The 19711-nt window shown below is 43.4% G+C and overlaps 1 protein-coding gene across 1 annotated transcript in view; it reads right to left on the reverse strand.

Annotated features, from left to right (window-relative positions):
• LOC146799966 (uncharacterized) overlaps positions 1–19711 on the reverse strand; it is a 31360-nt gene that overhangs the window by 7654 nt on the left and 3995 nt on the right. The window lies entirely within an intron of this gene.

The following is a 19711-nucleotide window of genomic DNA, read 5'->3' on the forward strand; positions in this document are numbered from 1 at the left end:
AATGACTGAATTTGAAATTGTAATATGCATGGCGGGTCATAGGGCTTCCCAGTGCTAAATCAGAGCATTGAGGCACCCGCAATGGTTAAAATAGCCACGTTTTGAGTTTCTTATGGAAAACCTCGAGGGGGGGTGGCAGTTCGAACTTCACAGGGAAGTATGTTCCACAGCTTGGGGCCGAGATCTCTAAAAGACCAGCCTCCTAGCCTAACCAGCTTTACTCTAGGGACATCCACAAAGCCTAGGTTACCTAAGCCTAAAGCTGAGGAACATAAGGGGAGACCAGCTTTATTAATAAGGTCAGGAGCACTCTGGGCCATTGCTTTGTGCATGATACACAATGCTTGAACTGAATCATTGTTTTAATAGGTAACCAGTGAAGCTCATGCACGTGAGCAGAGACTGAAATATGACGAGGACATGACAGAGTAGCCTAGCGTGAACTCCAAAGCTAAGGCTAGTTGCCTACCAACAGGACCTCATTTTTATTTCCATTTAATTTTAAGCAGTTGTTTTTTATTCAGAGTGACACTGCTGCTAGGCAGGGCCATAATTCAAGGCCACTTTTCCTTATCCTTTGTAGGGGATAAATAAAAAAATATTTGAGTATCATCAGCTTAAGAAAACAAGGTAATGCCAAAAGCCTCTACAAGATCTTCTAGGGGTTGGATGTATACATTGAAAAACTTGGGTTTCAGGGAAGACCCCTGAGGAACCCCATAAAGCAGCTTGTGAGGTGGGGGTATTCAAGATCATTTGAAATATTCACTCCTGCAAAAAGGAGTGAAAGCAGAGTAGGGCACAACCCCTTTAATATATAGAAGGCTGGATTCATAGAGCAATTTATTCTTTTATTGAGATAGTTCGCACACGTGTCTAGTTTCAATGAATTCAAGTACTTCAACTTATTATCACTTTCTGTGCCAAATACATTCAACGTGTTTTCAAGGTTTCTTTTGTGCAAGAAGTTGTGCAGTAAACCAGGCTGCCAGGACCCTGGACCTATTCTTCATAGCTAAACTCTTCATGAGAAGATTGCCATGCATGGATTCCACTCAATCATTAGCTCATTAGCTTGCTGCGCGACATTATCGATGGAGACCTCCAACCTCGGGCTGCTATTAGAGGTGAAGATTAAATGCCAATGTATCAAGCCGCGCCCAATGAGGCCTGGAAACACTAACATTCTTGTGTGTAGTAGCCACAATCTTGACCACCAACTTGGCCAACATAGTGAAGTGGTCTCTCCATGGCCAAGAACTGGGCAGTTCAACCTCAAGCAAACGTAAGTTCGAGAACATTGGATTTAAGGTATGTCCAGCTATAAATAGCCACGTTTTTAGAAGCTTCCTGAATCCAAGGTGATCAGGCATAAATCGGACATATAAAGGAAGACAATACCTGAGTTTGGCAACAGTGACTGAAAAGGCACATCTGCTTTACTGGAATGTGCAATGGGAAGGCTGAAGAGAGTGAAAATTCTGGATCAGAGAGAAGTAACAAAACAACTCTATGATGAATACTGCCATGTAGATTTTTGTCACAAATGCAAGACCGCAAAAGCACAGATTAAAACACGAACAATGAAACATATGATCTAAATAACACAACATGGATAAGCCATGGATGGGAGACTGGAGCCTTGGGTGTTCTTCCCCTTGTGATGTTCATTTCCCTGTAGGAGGAGGCAGGCGAGGGACAATGACGTGGGCTGTTTTCTTTTATTAAGCAGAACCCAAGGAAGGTATCAATACAAGTGAACCTGACCAAGTGCGGACACTGATCACCGTAGGGAGAACTATCTCACTGTGGTGGACTGCAATTTGATTGTTAGTGCTATTATAGCTATATGTTGAAGCATCTACTTCTTACCGCAATATTGTACTATGCCAAACTGCTCTGAATATGTCAAGGCATTCCATCGCTAATTGTCTCAACATTGTATGTCATGATGAAAACAATAAAAATTGAAAAAAGTGGATAAGCCATGGAAAGGCATGGTCAGCATGGATACATTTTAATACAATGATCAGAGCTTCAGTTAACATAAAAACGAAGGGCCTGATCTAGTGTTTGGCAGAGGGACTACTTTCTGCCAAATTTAAAGTTTGCTGCCACCCCAGCTGTGATTTCTGTACCTTCACAGGAACCACTGTTATGGCAGTTCCAGTCAAGGCCAAAATGTTTGCTGGACAGCCACTGTCGGTCAAGACGGCTGTTCATCAAACTTAACTATAGAGTTTGTTTTTCAAAAACAAACTTCCAAATAGGGAGTTGTTATAAAAAAATAAAAAGAAACATTAAAAAAATATAAAATAAATCGAATGCCCCTCACACCTCGGGAGTTTTTTATCCTGGGTGTGGGCGTCCTTATCTGTTTTTTACTATCTCTCACTGCCAGGTTTTATTGCCAGGTGAAAGACAGAAAATAAAACATCACATTGTCCACCCTAAATTGGACTGGCAGTGCAATGTCCTTCCTTTGTCGGCCACCACTCTGCCGGGCTGTTGGAGGGTGTTTTCCTTCACAGCCAATGAGGACACTGTCAACAGAAAGCTGGTGATCCTCCCAACCCTAAATAGGGTGGGGGAGGGACCATTAGTTTGGCATACAGGGTACTCCATCACATATATGATGTAGTACCCTGTCCACCAAACTCTAAATGTACCCATTAGATACCTGCAATCAAATGTACACAGAACTGAATTACAAAGAAACCAAAATATCTGTAATGCAATCAGCAAGTGAACAGCATTGATTTTCTCATCATTTACAAATTGTATGACTCTGTAGCAAAGAAATTCAGTTAAAATGTTATTTATTCATGCACATATGCTGCATACAAGCCATAAAAAGGTTAGCACACATTTAAGACGAACATTAAAAATTTTAACCATCAAGTTGTTTCTGATACTCACCCTTTCTTAAGTTTCTCTCACCTCATAAACTATTTTTTTTTTTTTAAGAGTTTTATATAGTGCGAACTAGACCGAAAGATATCCGGTATCGGAGCGCTTTACATGAGCACTAAGTTTTGTTACAGACGGTATATCCTCTCTATGAATCGTAAGACTCCGAGGCACAAAAACTCTACTAAGATTAGATTAATTCAAGGTTATATGAATGAAAAATGAATGAATACAAGCCATAAACAGATTAGCACATATTCAAGTCTATCATTTACATTTTTTACCCTTATGGTGTCTTTAATACTCGCCCTTTTCAATTGTTTCTGTCACCGTATTCCACAACCTTCCCCTACTTTTATACCCACATCTATTCCTTAAGCTTATTCTTTTGCGGTCCCTCTCCAGTTCTCTGTTCAAAACCCGAATATTACCCATATCCTTAGTTTAATTAACCTTAAACTATTGCCAACCACCTCTTTCAATAAGTATCCCCCTCCAGGCAGCATTTTAAAGATGTTAACTTTGTCAGAGTAAAATCCAATATAACGTGTCAATCGTCATAATGTATCCATGTTAATATTAATGAAGACTCAGAGGTAATGGATGGGATGCTTGCAAAAGCCTGTGCCATTGGCAATCATTCTGGCCGCATTCCAATCTATCAATTTTCATCAACTATGATCCTCTCCCAGAGACCAATTATATGCAAATCAGCATTTGCCCTGCGCCAGTAACAACAGTCCAGGCTAAATGGTCAGGCCAGGTCCTCTCTGCATGGAAACACAAACAATCTCAAACTAGTTTTGGCCTACTTAGCAATGAGCTTGTGTCCTGTGGCGCAATATGCCTGTGGTCCATTTCTGGGCATACCGAACTTATGTCATCACATTGAAGAAAACACAGAAGTGATGCGTAGGATGCAATGCGCTTTCAGCTACTGCCAATTGCTTGGTCGCACATTCCAAACTACTGTTTATCACCCACTTTGCCACTTAAGACCAGCCATATGTGCTCCAATAGGAGCACTTCAGCCCAAACTGTCAGACCAGATCCCATAAAAACGGGAGCACAGGCAACACCGGCCACTTCTGACCTAATCAGACCTCATCAATTTTAGTGCTCTTCCATCTTGGGCATAGTGCCTCTGCCCATACAGCGTTCCAACTTTTAGAACCGTATTGCGCATGTGCAGAGGACCCTCAACACATACAAGATAAACCTTTCTGTGATTGTACTGAATTCTCGTTCACAATGATTACGCTTTTGCTGATTAATCCTATGGTGTAATTTAGCCGATCTGTTAGTCTACTGCCAACCTACAGGCAACAATCTTGTGCTGCTATTTTTAGTCATCTTAAGTTGTTTGCCTATGTTTTATTTGTTGGGCTTATTTGCTGTTTATACTGCTTCTTTTGACTTCCTACCATAGTGCTGTTCCGATCTTGACAGTAATACCTTTTAGTAGCTTTTAGGACTATACTGAGCATATGCAGAAGGCCCTCAACACATATAAGGTCTAATGCTTCGCAGAATGTCCTCCAGTGCACCAACTGTGCTTTTCTGTCCCTAGTCACCCCCAGAAATGCTGCACAATGGTCTGGGAAGGTTTCAAAACAGTACTGAATAGTTGCTCGTGCATACCACGAGGGAAAGGAGAGCTAAGATAAGGGAGGTGAAGGCTCTTGAGGGCTGACTGGTTTTCCGTGAGGCTCAATATGTGGTGACCCCCACACCACTACTCCTATATCAGGTCCACATGGCCAGGGTCGAATTCCAATGATTGGGGGGATACAGCAAAGGCACATTACAGAGCACGCCAACACAGACTGTAGGAAGTCAGAAAGAAGACCGAGAAACTGCTGAAATGGGTAGAAAGATTAGTTAGGGACAGAGGTGGATCAGAACGCTAGAAACCGAGGGGGTATGATAGTCAGCAGGGCGCTGAGATACCCCAGACATTTGCGTTGCACTTAGTCGAGCTGTACTGGGCCCAGTGTGGGGGACCAGGGGAGCGAGAGAGAAATTTGTAGTGGATACTTCCCTACCGATCGTCAAACAGGATGACAGACCAATGCTTAACTGTGACCGTGGGGAGGTAGAGTTAGGGGAATCAATCAGACAACTTAAGAGGGGAAAACTCCAGGCCCAAATGTTTCTCTTTCTGAGTTTTTGAAAGTGTGGGAGGGAAGCTAATGGGATCACTCCAAGGCATATTTTACATAGTTAAAGAAAGGGGATGACTTCCGTGTGATCTACAATCCACAAATGTAGTTCGTATACATAAACAGGGCAAACCAGTGAAGCACTGCTACTTTTACAGGCTGATTACGCTGCTTAACACAGAGGTTAAGATTCTGGCGAAGGTTCTTGCGAATCGTCTTCTACTTGTCATAGATTAATTGGTTTTACAAATACTGGATTTAATGTGGGAGAGCTACTTTCAAAACTTTTAATTTAGAGGGAGCTTCAAATAGCAAGCAGAAACAGTGGAAAGCCTTTCACATGCACTCTGACCAGCTGTGCACTTCGTGGTACATTTTGCGTGTAATTTTATATCTTATTTAATTTGCTTAAAGCTGCAAGGACATTCTAAACCGTTGGTTCAACCGCGTCACTGAAACTCATCATGGTTCTCGGCATTGCATGACGCAGCACAACGCTGACGTCGGTGTACTGCCATCTTGAAAGGAACAACAACTACATCGGTTCGTATCACTGCGGTTTGCCGGTTGTGTGTGCTTACATCAGTCTGATGACGCATAATGCTGACGTCTGCGTGCTGTCATCTTGAAAGGAACAAAAACAACACTGCTTCGTATCTTTGCAGATTGCCAGCTGTGTGAGCTCACGCTCAGTCTGCAGAAAACGGCCTGGGTGCTGTTCTGTGGCACCTTAACAGGTTTCTGTGGGCCTTCACGTTTCACAGTGATACAAGCATGTTCCAGCAAAAAGGTGTTGTTCAGTGGTATGCACACTTGATGATGTTATCACATATCATGTTGTTTGGTGGGTATTTCTGTGGTTTGAGCGTATTCACAGGTTTTCTTTGAGTTTCTCGTTATGTTTTCGAGCTTGTAATTCTGTTCGGGTAACATTATTATTTTTAAAAAATAAGAAGAAGAAATAAGAGACTTTCTATATTGTCATGTGTGAGATACTGCTTAGTCCAAATTACTGCTCCTCATTTATTTTTAACCAATCCAGGAACTCCACCCATAAAACAGTAAAACTGGAGAAACAATTTCAACGATATACAAAGGTATGTGGGACGTCTCTTAGCGCATAGAGAAAAATATCACTTCTCCTTCATTGTCTGGGGACAGAAGGTCAAGAATTGTTTGATCATCTCCCGGAAATCTCTGACACTGTGAGTACCATCTTAGAGAGGTAATACTTTGGAAGAAGGGTTCAGAAGGAAGGATAGTCGATTGAGTCCTATGTAACTGATTTAAGGAAACTGGCTTCCTCTTGTAAATTTGCAGCCTTGCTGGATGAAAGGATTTGCGATCAGTTTATGCTAGGCTGCAATATTGAGAAGGTGAGAGAAGAATTATGGTTAAGAGGAAGTTCTAATAGTGGCTAAGAAAATAGAGCATTCGATAAAACGTGTTGATGTTATTAGAATAGGGAATGGTAAAGAACAAAGTGTGCATGTTGTAAGGGACACATTCAAAGAAGTTAATTATAAAAATGACTATAGAGATGATAAGAGTAAAGATTCTGTAAGGAATTATTACAGATGTGACAAAACTAGTCATTTGGCTAAAGACAAAATGCCCCTGCTCTTAAAGCTACTTGTACGATATGTAAAAAGAAAGGTCATTTTGTGGTTCTATGTAAAATGAAGAAACCTAAACAGAAAGTCAGAGAAGTAGCTATAGATGATGAACAGGATAGTGACGACACAGACTTTGAATGTGGGCAAACTGTATTGCAGATAGGTGACACAGTTAAGTCTAGTCCAGTAGACACGATTTTAGTGGAAGGGGAAAGTACAAAGGATCTCTTTGATTCAGTTGCATTAATCACAATAATCCCAAACAAGTTTGATTGAGATAAACTTGAAGATAAGGTCACATTGCACAAACCTGGCATTAGACCGTGTGCAAAAGGGGGTAACCCCATTAAGTTGCATGGGTATTTCTGTGGTCTGATTGAGTCCAGAAAATGTTATATATCAAAGAAAGGGAATAGCTCAATCAATTGGCTACATCAAGGTGATTTAGGAGTGATGTTAAACCATAATGGTGACCCACCTATTTCTCTAAAAGATAAGATAGACTTAAATGAAGTGGATGTGCTGCCTGGTGGGATTTTTTGGAAGAGACTTTAAAGGGTTATAAGCATAAAATAAGTTTGATTTTGAGGGCTCAACCTGTATGTTGTACGGTAAGGAATGCTCCTATAGCTGTCAGAGAGGAGATGAGAGTAGAGATTGAAAAATTAAAGGCTAATGGAATTATTGAAGAAGTTAAAAGGACAGAAAGGCTTGCAACAGTTGTTGCAGCGAGCAAGTCTAAGTTAACAATTATTTGTAGATTTGAGAGATCTCAATAAAAATGCAATAGTTGGTGGACAAATATCCCTTTCTGAATATTTCAGAATTGTCGATGTTGTTAGGTGGGGCCAAAGTTTTTAGTACAATAGATCTCACTTCAGCCTACCACCAGATATAGTTGGAGGAGGCGTCCAAGGACATGACTGCCTTTGTTATGCTTTTTGGAACTTTCCGAGGTTGCCTCTCGGCCTAGTGTCCACGGTGTCTGTGTTTTAGCGAGTCATGGAAAAGATTTTAAAGGGTATGAAAGGAGTTTGTGTCTACCAAATGCTATCCTGGTCTTTTGCAAGGACACTAAAGAACGTAATAGTCATGTCAGAGAAGTTCAAAAGAGACTGAGTGAGTAAAATCTTACAATAAAACTGGAGAACTGCAAATTTGGGACAAAAGCCATAGACTATTTGGGTCACATTATTACTGGAGATGTTGTTGTACTGAATAAAGGTTTGGTTGACATTATTCATAGAGTCAGCTCACCCACTTCAAGAGAGGAGCTGATGAAATTCCTTAGGAATTACTGAACATATTGGTGTTTGTCCAGACGTTTGTGGAATTAAGTGTCAGCATGAGACATCTGTTGAGGAAAGGTATTAAATTTGTTTGAGATGTGGCTTGTGAGAGAGAATTTCATCTGCTAAAGAAAGAGCTCAACCAGGCAACCACGCTAAAAGATTTTGACCCTAAAAAGAGATCTGTAATAACAAAGGATGCCAGACTTAAAAAACTGGGTGCTGTCTTACAGCAAAATGGACATGATGGCATGAACACTATTATGTTCATCTCACAAGGGTAAAAAGGTGCTGAAACAAGGTATTCAGTTGTTGAACGAGACATCATTGCTGTATATTGGGCAATAAGGAAATTGAAGAGGTTTTTGAGGGGAGGTACCTTCTTTTTTTTAAAAAAATACACGCATGAGCTTATTCACTTATTCAATGAGACTACTGTGCACCAAATGGGCGCTGCTATCAAAAACCAACATATCTTTTTATTGTGCTAGTTTTTTTTTCATGTCTTACTTTTGAAAAAAAAAGGAAATTATTTTGCATTTCTACCAAAACAAGGAATCAAATGAGCATGTACATACAATATTTCAAAATTAAGACCGTCACAGCTTCTCGGAGTCATCATCCACAGCGTTAATAATTTGTTTGACATAGCACCAACTAATAAGACCAGTGGTTTTAACAAGAACATGACACAATGGGGTCCGCAACCCGTCCCCACCCACAGAGTAAACGTTCACGATAATTCACCCCCGACAGTCATATCTCCCGCTTTTCACAGCCCATTCCAATGTCTCAACGTAGCGAAGTTGCTGTTGTGAATATTAAAAACCTGTAACCCAATAACTCGGACATGATCACCCCACTCCCGCTGGGACTATTCCCTGCTCCAGTTGCGATTCATTTTCTTGCCTGAGAGTCTCGACATACGCCCTGTATGACCCCCAGATATCCTTTGGATGAGACGTACTGGGCATTGTATCAGCATAAAGCTCACTGTTCACATTACAATATGCAATACTGTGCAACCATCCCTGAACATTTGGGGCAGTGGGCCGTCCCCCGTGTAATGCCATCTCACGCTTAGCTAATAGAAGACATAAAGAGGATAACCTGCACGTTTTCATAGTGAACATGACAGTGTTGCCCAGGAGTGCTACCTCCGGAGTCGGGGTCAGTGGGATATGTAATATCAGACCAAGCGTGTGGTGAACTCGCTTCCAGAATTCGTGCAAAGTCGGGCATGTCCAAGTGAGGTGTGCGAAGTCAGCACAAGATGCGGAACATTTGCGACAGATATGAGGCTTAGTGGGATCTATTTTAAGTGCGAGCGCCGGAGTAAAATAGATGTGACGCAAGAATTTGAAATGGGAGGAGCTTGTGTCTGCTGTTTAGGGATACGTCTTGTGTAACCGAGCAGCAGTGGGCCCACTGTTTGTCTGTGATAGTGATTCCCAGGTCCTGTTCCCAGTCGCTGCGAATTTTGCTATCTTGCACCAATTTCAAAGCAGCACTAGCCTTGTAAAGCTTAGATGTCAGATGTGTGTTGTCTTCCTTCTCTATGAGTAGCGTTAAAGGAAGGAACGAGACCGGTTCTAATGGGAATGTTGGGTAGGTGGAGCATAGTGCGGAGAAGATGCGGCACAATACAAATTTATCCATATAGTCTGCTGCGCTAAAGCGTGTGTCTTCAGACGCGGAGAAAATATGTCCGTTCGGATACAAGTCTCCCAGTTTAGTCAGGTCATACTTTGCCAAGGTACGCTGCATCAGTTGTTCTGATGTAATGGGAAGCAGACGAGGATTAACCACAGGTAAAGCTGAGGAGTAGAGTTTCTCCATTCCCATGATCCGGCCAAGTTTATGCCATGCCCAGCTTGGGGAGGACACAGTCTGAATGTCAACAGGGTCTCTGGGAAAGCCCACAGGCAGCACCGCCGAGAGGTGCCCGGGTAATACCAGGTCTGCCTCTGGTTTCAAATAAGGGATACGGGCGTCAGGATGATACCAGGAATATGCATAACTACATTGTACCACCAAATAATAGAGTTGAAAATCCGGCACATTATAACCCCCTCTCTCATAGGGCAACGTGAGGACTGCCCAGCGGACACGTGCCCGCTTACCCCCCCCCCCAAACAAGCTTACTCAGAAGCGAATGAAGTGTGTCGAAAAAATTATTGGTGAGGGGAATCGGAATGTTGTTAAAAAAAAAAAAAAATTTGGGTAGGACAACCATTTTTTATAATGGCTATGCAGCCGGCTATCGACAAGGGTAACTTCAACCGTTTCTCAATCTGAGTGTCGAGTGCGTTAATAGCTCTGCCATAGTTGAGACTAAGTATTTGGGAGGTGTCCAGGTGGATGTGGATGCCTAAATACCTTACCGATTCCGTACACCATGCAAGGGGGAACTCTAATTCCCATGGTTTAGTACTGAATGTAAGTGGACCGATTTATGCCCAGCCCTGAAAAACTTCTGAATAGGATGATTTCTCTAATCAGCTCTGACAAATTATCCAGTGGGTGTCTAACGTACAATATAGTATCATCGGCATATAAGGATACCAATAACGGGCCAGTGTTGAATTGTAATCCCCTGTGGAGATGTTTCTCTTGAAAATGACGTATGAGGGGGTCCATGGCCAGAATGAACAATAATGGGGACAGTGGACAGCCCTGCCTGGTTCCTCGCGTTAGCTGAAAGGGGTTGGAAAGAGTCCCATTCAAACGCAATCGGGCAGTCGGTGTATTATATAAAAGGTCTGTTGTAGCAATAAAAGCCATGGGCATGCCCATGTGGCGCATTATGGAGAGGAAAAAGGACCATTCCAAAGTATCAAAAGCCTTCTCCGTATCCAGTAGGATGGCAGCACCGGCATCTCGGGGTCAATTCTGTGTAAGACCGAAAACAACGTGCGTAGATTCAGGGAGGTGGAGCGATGAGGTACAAATCCGGATTGAGCTGGGGAGATGATGAATTGCATTCATTGAGAAAGCCTATTGGAGATGACCTTTGCCAATATTTTATAATCTAAATTCAACAGGGACAGCGGGCGATAGGAACCACACTGCGTAGGGTCTTTGCCAGGTTTGGGGAGGAGGATTATGACTGCCTCACGTAGAGTGGGGAGAAGTATCTGCCGTTCCAGGGCCTCCGCGTACACCTCAATAAGTTTAGGGGCCAGTATTTCTTTGAATGTTTTGTAAAATTCTCCTGTGAATCCATCTAACCCAGGGGCCGAGGAACCCCGAATTGAGTCAATGGCAAGCAGCACATCTACTACTGAGATAGGTTCAGCTAGGAAGTCCTGCATATATTTCTCCAGGTATACTAACGCTACTTCGTCTAGGTAGGCCTCCTGTGCAGTTTTATCTACACCGAGAATAGATTTGTATAAATTTGAAAAGAACCTCAGGAAGCTACTTTGAATGTCTTTTGTAGTGGTGTAGGTGTGTGAGTCGGGGGACCTAAGCTCAGTGATGTATGTTTTGTGGTAGGGTAGACACAGTAACTGTGCAAGAGTCCTACCGGGCCTTTACCCCTCTCCATATCGTCCAGCGGTCTGGTGCTTCCCCATAAATAGGATTTCCCTGCCCGCTGATTCCCTGTAGTCCTCCAACAACACCAACCGTCTCTGCTCATAAGTGGGAGATGTGTGCCGTGTCGATGTCTCGTCTAGTATCTTGACATCTTGCTCCAATTTGGATAGTGTGTTACAAAGATCTTTGCGGACGCCAGCGTGTTTTGCTATGCACGTGCCCCTGAGGACAGCTTTGAACCCCTCCCACAGTACTGCCCATGAATCTACCGAGCTGGTGTTTAAATCAAAATAATCTACAATTGCCTCTTGTATTTCTGCTCTGAAAACTTCGTCCTGTAATGCGCGGTTCAAATCCCTCCGGGCGGGGGAACTGCAGCTGTAGTTTAACCGGGGAATGATCAAAATAGGTCCCAGGCAGTGTCTCCAACCATAAACCATAAATGTCCGGCGAGAGTAACCAAAAGTCTATTCTAGTCCATGTGTTGTGTTGCCCTAAATAGTGTGTGTATTCGGTCGTGTTTGGGTTGCGTTTCAACCAAACATCTAATAGAGAGAACCTATCACATAGCTCTTGGAGTGCCCGACGAGCATGGGGTTTGGTGTCTTGTGCCCTGGACGTGCTGTCCTTGACAGGGTCAGGCAGTAAATTAAAGTCTCCGCCCACTATCAACGTCTGTGAGTCCAGCTTGTCTAGATGAGAGGACAGGGCATGGAAGAAGTCAGGAGAGTCTACACTGGGGGCATATATACACAGAAATGTCATTTTCATACCAGACAGGGTTCCAGTAACTGTTAGATAGTGTCTCTGTCCTGGTGAACGGAACTCATGCAAAAAGGCACCCTATTATGAATTAAGATGGCTGTCCCTCTAGCGTAGTTACTATAATTCACAAAATATCTATTCGCTCCCCAGCTAGACCCAAAATGTGCCCTGTTAACCTTTGGCAAGTGTGTTTCTTGTAAGAGTGCAACATCTACCCTATGCCTCGTTAAATAATGTATGATCTGTCATCTTTTCTTGTTGTCATTCAAGCCTCGTACATTCCATGCGAGTAGAGAGAGGCTCAATGGACCCTCTACGTTACCGAACCTGGTCATCTGGGTGTTGTGACAATCTCATTGGTGTAAATTGGTGACAATTAATAGCAGTGATCAAGTTATAACGCTGTAAACAAACCTGCAGCAACTGTCTCATAAATGAAATACCCCACCCCCCTCCCACCACCCAGCCAGACCCCAACCGGGGAATGGCCAAACCCCAACTGCAAATGAACGTGGAGTACAAAATTACTTTACACACAAATAACATTCCCCAGAAACAATACCCCAATTTGAACCGAACCTTACAAAAGGATATACCATGGGGGGAAGCAACGCCCCAGCTGGCCTCCAGTCACTGTAATGTCATTACAAAATTATGCGACATGCTCCTGCAAAGTGAAACAAAAAAGGAATGTCTAAGAAATGCACCGGTCATCCCATGCAAGCACTCGAAAACAGGTCTGCGCTTGCATCTGAGCCTCTGTGTGGTGGCGAAGGCCTAGAAATGGCCCAGTTTGCGGGATTGTTCCTCTATTTGTACGTCTTGCAGAATTCCTGTGCCTCCAAAGGATTGTCTAAGACTCGGCCCTACCATCCACATCCACCTTCAGTCGAGCAGGATACAGCATACCGTAATGCAAATTCAGGTTTCTCAGGGCGTCCTTGACGCTATTGAATTTCCGCCTGGCATCCTGTACCATGGCGGTGAAGTCTGGTTAGAAGGATAACTTGGAACCCTGCCGGTCTACGTTTCCCTCATCTCTTGCCATGCGAAGGATCGTGTCCCTGTCCCTAAAGTTCATGACGTGTGCCACAATAGGCCTGGGAGGAAGACCAGGATTTGGACGAGAGCCCAGTGATCTATGTGCCCTTTCTATTACAAAGCCAGGGGTAAAAGATTCCCTGCCGAACAGTTCCAGTAGCAAAGTTTCGATAAACAGATCCATGCGGCCAGTGGGGGTGGACTCAGGGACACCGAGAATTTGTACGTTATTTCGTCGGCTTCGCGCTTCCAAATCCTCATTTTTGATGGCCACTTCTTTTAAAATGCGCTCCACCCGTTCCAAACGTTTAACTGACTGTGCCGTACCATCCTCAATGTCCGATATGCGGGCTACTGCGACATCCAACCTTCTGTTTTGCGCTTGTACCTTGGTGCCAAGGCTTGCAATGGTGTTGTCCAGTGAGTCGAAGCGACTGTCCAGCGCCTTGAAGCCAGCATGCATCTCCTGAAGTAGTGAGTGCGTCGCGTCCAGGGATCCACCTCTCAAAATCGGGCCATGCGCTGCTTCTGCCATGGTGGAGCTTTGCGCTGTGGAGGTGTCAGCGAGTTTCTCAAAAGGAAGCGTTCTCTGTTTCGGGTCCTTGCGGCCCATACCGTGCGAGGTGGAGCCACTGTACTCTGCCAGGTCCCAGATATGCTCTCAAGGTGTACTTGTCCCAAGTTTTCAGCGTATTCGTGATCAGGCGGTGATTCAAAGTCTACAGCGACAATACTTGAGGGGCCCAGTCCTGTCCGTGGGAACGCTGCGCCTATGTAACACAAGGAGGCGCACTGCCTCGCGTACTAGCCCATTGATTGCATGAGGGAACACCGCAACCCAGCCGTCCGCGACCTCTGTGCATTAGATGTCATTGCCGCTGCGGGGAACAGGCACCAAGTTTCAGCAGGAAACCAATGACCGCCCTGTGCGAATTGTACCGTAGATTCTAGAAGGGACCTTGTTATACTGCGCCCGGATATGACCTCTCCGTACTTACAGACAAGCAATGGAGATGCATTTGTCACTAGTCTATCTGCAAAGTTAAGCGTGGCTCTATTACAATTGGTCTGTGGAGGTCAACTCTGCCGGCAACAGCACAATGAGTGCACCTTCCTCTGTGCCGTGGGCTCATATCGAGCGGCGCCTCTAATGTAAAATGGCGGCGCACGCCATGTCTATCGTGCGCCCCTCCCCCTGCGCGTCCCATGTGGTTGGGAGTGTAGCTCCGCTATGCTGGTACCGATGCGACTCCCGATCGGCAGCGGAGGGAAAGACGAGCTGTGGGAGGTCGTCACTGCGGGGGGAGAGGCGGCACTCACCGGAAATCCATGCAATCCAGGGCACTCCGAGCTGTTGCGGCCCTGAGCATTTGGCCAGAGACGTGCGCCGATCTTGCGCGGGCAGGACCCTCGCTACCGGGCCTTAGCGGCCTTCATCAGGCATCAATCGACTCTGTTTCTCGACCAGATGGTCCCCGGTCGTTGTGCGCTTCTATAAACCCGGTGCTCGCATCACGATGACGGCGTGGGCTGCAGGAGCATGCCAGGATACTGGAGAGCCTTACAGAGCCTCAGAGCCGTGTGGCCATCTTGGTCGCCGGCTTGGCCACGCCCCCTCGTGGGGAGGTACCTTTGAAGTCAGAATTGATTACAAACCTCTTTGTGGAATATTTTTTTTAAAAAGGATTGAGTCCGTTTTAGGGAGGATACCTAAATGGGTAATTGCTTTACAGGAATATAGTTTTTAAATTAAATATATTCCAGGTGTGGAAAATAAACTAGCAGGCACACTTTCTTGATCGGTTTTTAGAGAAGATTGTGAGGAAGATGGCAATGGTGAATTTGATAGCGAAGAAGCAGAGTATGTTTGTGAGGTTGATTGTGTGATAATTCCTGAGGGAAGGTAACATGAGAAGTTAAAGTCAGATCCCATACTTAAGGAGATAATGCAGTTAGTAAAAAGTGGATGGATTGACAGGAAAGCAGGCTCTGATGGTCGTAAAGGATTTTGGTGTCTAAGAGATGGGTTGTCTACCCATAATGATCTATTGTTTAAAGGAACAAGACGTATTCTGCCTCCTAAACTCAGACAGAAGTTTATAGCTTTGGCGCATAAATGTCAAGGAATGTAAAAAACAAAGGAGAGACTGCAAACCTCATAATGGTGGCCAGGTATGGACCTGTAGGTAGAGAGAGTGGTACAAGATTGACTGCCATGCACACTTAGTGAAAAATCCAGGAAACCAAGGGGTACAGCCCATGATAATCAGAGAAAGCCCGCCAGGTCCATGGAAGGAGATAACCCTGAATATTTTGGGTCCAATCCATGGAGATGGGCAAGAAACATTTGCAATAGTGGTGAATGACATGTTTTCTAGGTTGCCAGAGATAGTTTTCACAAAAGGAATAGAGATTCACTTACGGGGACACCTGTCTGATCACTCTGCAGTTACGCTAGCTCTGAAACTTCCAACTACATTGACCAACAGAAGATGGACCTTAGATCGAGCCATCCTGCTAGAGGAAGATGTGATCGAGCAATTAGTTATAGAAACAAAGAACTTCTTCTTGACCAACATGGAAAGCACCTCAATAGAAATGGTATGGCATGCCTATAAAGCTTTTTTGAGAGGCTGTATATCGTCAATTCAAATTGTTAGGCAGAAGAAATAAAGAGCAGAGGTAGAGGAGATAGAGGGCAAAATTCAGAAGTTAGAGCAAGAGCTTATTGCCCAGGGTGATATGGCGGTTGGGGATACTCATGGGGATTTACAATCTCTCAAAACAGAATTGGCAGGGGTGCTAGATGCAAGGCTGAAAAAGAAGTGGCAGGCTAGTAAGCTTGCTCACTTCGAGTATGGGGAAGGCTGTGGGAAGCTTCTAGCTTGGAAGACCAAACAGGAACTAGCGAAAGGTGATATAAAAGAGGTAGATTGTGATATCTCTGGAAATTTACTCAAGAGCCTCACAGAGATCGAAGAGGCTTAAGAGGCTTTTCAAAAGCATTTTGATAAGATATATATATATATATATATATATATATATATATATATATATATATATATAGAGAGAGGATCTAACCCCGCAAGATGAGGCAAGAGGGGTAGGCTAGACCAATTTCCTCTAAACAAAATCAGTGAGATGTTTAGTAATCTCAATAGCTCGATAAGCACAAATGAAATCAAGAAGGCAATAGAGGCAGGGAAAAGTGGCAAGGCGCCGGGACCAGACGGCCTGCCGGCAGAGCTCTATAAATCTTTGATGGAGGTTTTTACCCCCGTTATGGAAAGTAATTTTCCTACATTTTCGAAAAAGGCAGGAGTATGCCTCCTCGTGGAGTGAAGCTGCTGTGGCTCTGATTCTAAAACCATCTAAGACACCTAGTCATTGTGACTCATACAGACCAATCTCTCTGTTTAATCTTGATTACAAGATCTTTGCCAAGATTTTAGCAGAGAGGTTGAATGGAGTTATAGGAGGTCTTTTGCATAAAGATCAAAAAGGCTTCATTAGGGTGAGGGGGATCTGAGATTTAACATACAATCTGATCGGAGCTATAGATCTAGCGACACTCCATAAATTACCAATTGCTATTATTACACTTGATGCCACAAAGGGGTTCGATCAAGTCAATTGGGTCTATTTAACTCATGTATTGAGAAGGTGCAATTTGGGGGAAACGTTTTGCAGGGCAGTCTCCTCGATCTATCAGACACCTACAGCTAGAATTCTAGTAAATAGGAATCTCTCCTCTCCAGTTGAAGTTCAGAGGGGAACAAGGCAAGGGTGTCCCCTATCACCGCTGCTCTTCAATTTATATATAGAGCCTATAGCTGAAAGGATCAGAAGGCATGCTGAAATACTCAATTTTAAGTATAAAAACTGGGGGAAAAAGGTATCTTTATATGCCGATGATATGATGGTGTATACATCTGACCTTGTTACGGCAATTCCAATCATATATAGCATAGCACAACAATTTGGCCATATTTCTGGTTATGAGATTAATGAGTCTAAAACTGAGTGTATGGTTTGGAATTTGAATGTCTGTCTCCCCACAATAAAAAGAGAGATCAGATATTTGGGTATCAGGATCACGCAGAATATTTAAGACATCACAGATACCAACCTACGTAGAGTTGACAAGGAAATTTCCAACTCTTTAACGAGTTAGGCCTATCTGCCTTTGACATTAATTGGCAGAGTTAACATAGTAAAAATTATGCTCTTACCAAAACTCATATTTTTATTTCAAAATATCCCCTTAGCATTTAAAGAGGAGGGTTTAAAAAACTTCAGGCAAAAATCAATACCTTTATATGGGCCTCTAAAGGTACAAGAATTTCATGGAAAACGTTACGGAGAAAGAAAATCAAGGGAGGTTTATGTACGCCCGACCTAGTCTTTTATGCATGGGTATTTCTAATGAGGGCAGGGAAAATGCTTATGAGTGAACCAGACAGATCCGATATTGGGAAAATGTTTAAAGAAATGCTGCAAGACCTAAAAGGAGGAGATCAAGTCTTCATATACAAATTTGAGGATCCAAGGTTTTTCAAGAAGGTACGACTAAAGTCTCTAAATGGCCTAGCCTCTATTTGGTTCAAAATTAGAAAGCTGTTGAAAATCAGCTACTACAGTGCTATGGCGCCTATTTGGGATGCTCCAGGCTCACCTGAGTGGACTAAGGATTCTTTGGTAACTCCGCTAAAAACAGCTGGGATACCATGCTGGGCACAACTTATTCCCGAGGGCTCATTGTTATCATGGCATGACCCGAGGAGCATTACAGGCAGTGGATTATAAATTCAAATATCTACAAATAAAAAGCTGGACTCAGGCAGTGGGTACAACTGTTGGTTTTTCCAATGATCTGGAGACGGCTCTGAGGAAGAGAAATCAGAATAAGAAAGAGGTGGCAAATTTATACTGGTTCCTGATAGACTTGGCAGACGGTGATTTCACCCTTCCATCGCAGCTGTGGGGCGAGTGCTTGCCTGGATCCAGTACGGAAGAACTATGGCAAGTATCCTATGATCTTTTATACTCTACAGTTCAAGCTGCAGATTTATGGAGAAACCATCTCTTTTCTCTTCACAGGGTATACTGAGCTCCTTTAAAACTCTTCAAGTTTGTGAAGGGACCTATTCCGCGCTGTCCGAAATGCGATCAGGAAAAAGCAGATGATGAGCATATGTTTTTAAACTGCCCAATGCTACATCAGTTTTGGAGTTTCGTTACTAGAGGTATGGAAGCCAAGTTTGGTTTTGACATCCAGGTGAGCATAAGTTTAATATTTTTCGGGATTTTCCCAACTTATGAGTTGTTATCGTCAGATAAGAATAAGTTGTGCTTTTACCTTATCCTACTTGCTCGGAGAGAAATTTGTAAATGTTGGATTACGAACACTCCTCCGACATTTTTTAGACTGGGTAAATTCTATTAAGTATACAATGAAGTTTGACAGGGCCATATGGAAAAAGAATAGCAAGAAAAGAAAAGATTTTTGGTTGCCTTGTGTGGACTGGCTCTACATATTTAATACCAGGGGTACAACAGTCCAATGATTATGCCTTTACATAGGGATACTTTACCACTCTGGTCAGTTCTGGGGGCTAACCAGAAAGAGGAACAGAACAGACTGAATAGGAGAGGGTTTGTGTGAAGTGCATCCATTTAGATCAGAGCTCTCTTGCTGGTGCCAATCAATTGGGGGGCCGCAGAGAAGGTTAATTGGCTCTGGGTATATCTAATGGCGTATGAGGACTAAACAATAAAAAATAAAAAAGGAATAGAGATTAGACATGTGACAAACATTCTAGGGGAACTAATGGGAAGGGAATTGTTTCCTGAAACATTACACACAGATAATGGGGTTCAGCTAGTTTCCAGGGAAATGGGAGAGTTTCTTGAGAAAAGAGGGATAAAACACACATGTGCTCTCTATCACCCTGAGACTAATGGATAAATTGAGAGGCTAGAGTACTTATGTTGGCCAAATCAAATTCATTGAATTGGAGGGATGAAGTGGAAAGGAGAATAGAACGCTAAAAAATCGCACCTCATAGCAAGAATGTGGAGATGTCACATGGAATGGAGTGAAGAGAAGCTGGGTGGTGTTGCTAGGAGATGGTTGGATGGGATGTTCCACTACTAATAAAGCACCAACTTTTCTTACACCTCTACCCTGATGTACATTGTGATGATTGATATTACACCCTCCTCTGGTAAGGTATGGGGTTCAGGTGAGGCCTCTTTGTTGGTCTTAAAACAGATACTTTGAAATTATCTTTCAAATAATATTACTCATATGTATCCATTCTTTAATATGCTTTCTATCTCTCTTGATCCCTTGGGCATTGAAAAATCAGACACCCTAAATCAAAGC

This window comes from Triturus cristatus, chromosome 8, assembly GCF_964204655.1.
Source record: "Triturus cristatus chromosome 8, aTriCri1.1, whole genome shotgun sequence".
Classification (NCBI taxonomy): Eukaryota; Metazoa; Chordata; class Amphibia; order Caudata; family Salamandridae; genus Triturus; species Triturus cristatus.